Genomic DNA, 5388 nt, shown 5'->3' with positions numbered 1-5388 from the left:
TGGGTGTGTATTTGTGTGTGTGTGTGTGTGTGTGTGTGTGTGTGTGTCTGTGTGTGTGTGTATGCACGCTTCTACCTACGGTGTGGCTTTTACACACCAGCCTTCACCATGCGTGGTGTCGGAAAGCAGCCTCCCTCCTAGTCATAATTCTTTTTTCTTCTTCCTCTCCCTCCCTCTATTCATCCCTCTTTGCTTCCTTCTCTCCCACACAGACTTGTGCACACAGTTCAGTCCTCACCCTCGCTGGATCTTTTCAACGACCTTCATGATGACCTTTATCCGTTCTGCTATAAAATGCCAAGATGTATAGATGACTTGTACAAAGTTAAGAGGAGCCACGTTTGTCATGTAGTGCTCCAGGTACCTCATTTGGGGGCAAAAGTCGAAGGTGTAGAGGACACTGATGAATGACTCACAGAACATGTACAGCATGGCTGCTGTGAGATGAGGAAACGTCAAGGTGTACTTACACGCTTTGTGATAAGAACTCTGCTTATGCTACGTTAAGTTGTAATGTTTACAACAAGCGCAAGAAGATAAAGAATGTCGTAAGCAATTTATGAATTATTCTTTCACCAAATAAAATATCATCAAAGCTCTGTAATGAGACGTGTTCATTTTCATTCATTATGTCATTACTGCTACATCCTCTTGTCTGGATTTAGATGAGAAGATCGATACCACTCGAATGTCTAAATTTTAAAGCTTGACCCAGGACATGATTAGCCTAGCTTAGCATAAAGATTAGAAGCAGGTGGAAACAGCTCGCATAGTTAAAAAATGCGTACCTAACACCTCTAAAGCTCACTAGTTAACATGTTTTATCTTGTTTATTTAATCAGTAGTTCTAAAGGGAGTTGCCTTCATCTCTCCTTACAGCATGTAACTCCTTGTCGTTTTTACATTTCATTTTATGTACGGATTAAACTAATAAAATACAACACTACAATGTTTATTAGTAAGGTTTAGAGGTACGTGTTGACTTACTTTTGAACTCTGGAGTGCATCACACTCACTGCTTCCCCTGCTTCTAGTCTTTATGCCAAGCTAAGCCTTTTCATTTAACTCTCACCAAATAAACCTTTCCCCGCAAATGCTGAACAATTCTTTCATTTTTTTTCTTTCTTTCATTGTGTCAATAAACTTAACAACTTAAAATTATTTATATTGAGCTTTGCAGTCTGAATCAACTGTGCAGAAAGAGATGGTTACACAGTTGACTTTTTTGTGTTTTCCAGATCATGAATCATGTTGGATCAGTGAAATTCCCTTTCAATAAAAAAAGACATTTGCAAAAATGTTCTGTCAAAATTAGTTCACTGAAAAGATTTTAAAGATTAATATTTATTTTACTTTATTCCTCCTGACTGACTCAGTGTTTCTTCTTTTCTCATGTTTGTTGTTCTATGAATCTTTTTCACAGCAGCCATTTTGACATGAAATAGTTGGGTAAACACAGGCGTTAACAATGGCAACTATTAAGTTTCAGAGCCTTTCGAGTAAGCCTACATACACAATAGTAGCACCCTGACTCAGTTTGACCTTAATGGAACAGAATCTTAATTCACATCATTGGTAATACCTTTGTTTGTCCTACTAAAATGGCTGAAAAAAAATGCTACTGTTTAAAAGTCAGTTATTCTCTGAGCACCACAAACAAAAATCCACTCATTGAAATCCTAAAGATAGAGATCACAAAATCTGAGCCACAGGTTTTTCATCTTGCGGCAGATGAATGTAGATAACAAACGAAAAAGCATAAAACAGCTGGAGATCATGTTGTGGTCATCTTTATCACTGTTTCACAGATTTTGTTTTTTCAGCTAACATTGTGTCATTGAGTTACACTGAAGATACCAGCTGTGACAACCGCTCCATCCTCACTTTGATTCACCGGCATTATCATGTTATGTTAATTGTGTTTCATGGATAATATCAGCCAGTCCAGACCTCAGACCCCAGTGCAGTCTGGCTGCCTTGATGCAGTATTTCGGGGCTATAATGCTGGTTTTAGCAGATCTGTAAACACTGGGCTTAGTGGAGCCTAAGCACCTAAGCTGCTGACTGGTGTCTATCAAAACAAACCACACACGCTGGACACGGTGTCTGGGGTCAAGCTAGAGGACTTCTCCTTTTGAAGTTCAGAATGGGATTCATTTTCACCTTTGTTTGGAAACAGACTCAAATTGTATTTTTTAGGGCAGTTTTTATGTTCATAAAAGTATCCGACAGTTTTCCAGCTTCAAGTGTACATTCAGTCTTTACATATTTATATTATGGTTATACAACTTTGGTTACGATAACAGCATTCTTGTGAAATAACTGGCAATGTGGACGTGACTTTGACACTGAACGGAAGTCAGGCCAATCGAGGACTGAGCCAATGGCAAGTCAGATCAGCCATGTCTTTCTTAGCCTCTTTTGTTGAGGCGTACAGTGCAAGTCACAATAAGGGATTTAACTGTACGTGCTGCAGATCACCCTGATATGGCCTCAGTTTTTTTTGTTTTTAAATAGGAGACCCAGTGGTGGCGGTCAGAGCCGTCAGTGTTTGTTAGATACTGGAGAAGGGCAACACCACTAATGTTTAATTTTGCTGTCATGTTCACACAAGGAAGTTCTGCATTCGAAACCAATCTGTTACTGTGAAGTAGAAGGGATTGTGACACATTGTTTTTCGACCAAGCCGCATGTTTTCTGCCAACAGGGACACAAACCAGTCTGCGATATTATACTCCCACCATGGGCAAACATGCAAACACAGCGAGCCACTGCTCCGTGTGGTACAGTACACACCGTTAGAGAGGGCACAAAGGAAAGCGCATGATTGGTGTGTTTGACAGCGATCTGATAAAACCATAATTGGAGCATGTAGAATGCATATGTTTCTCAGTCAAACAAAAGGCCTGGTCACGCCATAGAAACTACCTCTCAATGTTTTCATTGTCTGGCAACTGACTAAAGTGAAGGAGAGGGCGACAGAAACCTCCAAGTCAGTCTGAGAGTGTGTTTAATTTGTGCGGAAGGGGAGCTGCGTGAATGTGTGTTTGTCTGCATGTGTGTAAAGTGTGAGAGGCTGGGACATGGCGAGATTGTACGGTCATGGAAGGACAAGTGCAGTGCAAAGTTGGCCACGTCTGGTGGAGCTCCAGAGCTCTTTGAGTGAAGCTCAAATCTTATCAGATCTCAGAGGGCTTATTTGTTCTTCTGACTGAAAAGCTATAGACACATTTGAACACATTTTCCCCTGGAAAGAAAGTTTAACTGTATTTACAGAAGGTCAAGGCCAGACTTCGGAACTTCCTGCTTGGATAGACAGTTTCTTTGAGACATTGTTTAGCATCTTACTGCTATTTCTGCATGCATTTAGAAGGCTGGTGGACCCAAATTACAAAAAAACCCCAAAACAAATATTTTCTCACATAATTCAAATGGTATCCAGCCATAGATAGATATGTGGATCATTTTGGTTTTATTTGTCCAGGTGTGGCGATATATGTCCCAGAGATTTTTATAATGTTGACAATGGTCTCTATAAAGAAACCACATTAAAGCTAGATTTATACTTGATGCACAGTTACGCTGTAGATATTATAACACCACTGTATCAGTAGATAGATGGTATTTTACATGTTTAAGCTGTATCATGCTTTCATAATATACGCCACAGTGATTTGTTTATTCACTTTGTTTTATAGCCTAGATGATGGTATAAGTAGCAGAAGACTATTTTCATGCAATCACTGTATAAACATTCTGTCATGCAGTGTGACAGACAGCGACAGTTACAGCGAGCAGATGGCATCGCTAGATGACTGCTGAACCTGTTTTTCAACTAGCTTGAAGCTCCTCACAATGGCATCAGAAATGTGTGGGTTGTGTCTACATGGTATTGGTGTAATCCTGATATGTAATTACATTTTTGAAGAGGTGCATCAGCTGAAGTGGCTCCATATATAGGCTCCATATATCGTAACCAATTTCGGGTTACACTTTATGGGACTAGATTATTTTATTTTTTATTATTTGAGATCAAACAGCTAGAGGGATGACAGGAAACGAGAGGATAGATAAACATACTTATTTATTGAAGTAGCGCTAAAGTAATGTGCAAATTAAGGTGAAATACAAGATCAAGGAGGCGTCGTTGACAATAGCTGCCACAAAGTTGTAGGTGCATGAAAAGCAAATGCAGTTTTTTGAAAGAAAAAGATAGAAAAGGATTGAGAGAAAAATTAATATTAGTAAGTTCTCTCAGAAGAGGAATGCTTTTGCCTTGAATTTTGAGCATTGAACCAGGGCTTTTGCGGCCCATGGTCACGGCCTTGAGCCCTCAGCCCCTGGGGTGCTCCCTGTCCCATAACTTAGCCATCATTAATTATATTATCTACACTTGTGCTTCTACAATTTTCTGCTTTCTGATTTCTTTTAAATATAATTTCAGTGAGCAAAATATTCAATCAGCATTGTAGGTTCAAGCAGTAATCTCAGCAAGAGATAGAACAAATAAAACAAAACTAATCTAACCTAATCGAACAATCAAACAACAATATTAAGAACTAAGCTGGAAATTAGGTCTGCTTTTGAACAAATAAGCCTTTTTCACAGCAGACATTTTCAAGAACCACAGGTATTAATAATATTATTAACAATGGCTGTTCCATGAAAAAGGTCTATTCCTGATCAGCATCCAAAATTGGCACCTGTATCGCTCCATTTGTCCCCCAATTCATGTTTGAACAATTGATGATTGTTACACCTCACACTCCTCTCATATCTTTCTAACCAGCAGATGAGACTCCGTAGACCTTGAGAGCGTGAGTGGGCCTGCAAGGTCTGCCAGTTGCTCTTTCCGTACTCCACTATAGTGGCAGGCCCAAGTATCCACCCTTCGTATCCCCCACCGCCGCCGCCACCACCACCACCCACTTACCTCTAAATTGTCTCTGTTTTGCTATCAGTGACGTCACCTCTGCCCAAGGCTGTTTTCTCTCGGCCTGGGGCTCCAAACAGCTGATTCAGAGAAAGTCACGAAGTGTACTGGAGACCTGACCTTCTCTCCTGAGACAAAACACACAGAGAGGGACTGGCTCCACAGGATGGAGACGCTAGCATGGAAACAATAACACGGCCTCTGAATCTACACCAGAGATGAGGCTCCGTTTTCCAGAGACAGAAAGACGGGCGGTCATACATCTTTGAGTAGTTGAAACTTGGCGTCTACATTTGTTCCCTCTTTGATAACAAATCATATATTGAGTGGTGTCTATGAGTTGGTAACAGTTGAATTTATTGGATCTGAATAATTTTCTGAAGAACTGAAAAATAAAAGCAATAAAAATGATTAGAGAAAAGTCATAACATAATTTGTGTGGAGTTTCAATAAGT

This window comes from Morone saxatilis, unplaced genomic scaffold (genome assembly GCF_004916995.1).
Source record: "Morone saxatilis isolate NCDOM2014 unplaced genomic scaffold, NCSU_SB_2.0 Contig23, whole genome shotgun sequence".
Lineage (NCBI taxonomy): Eukaryota > Metazoa > Chordata > Actinopteri > Moronidae > Morone > Morone saxatilis.
This window is presented reverse-complemented; position numbering follows the sequence as displayed.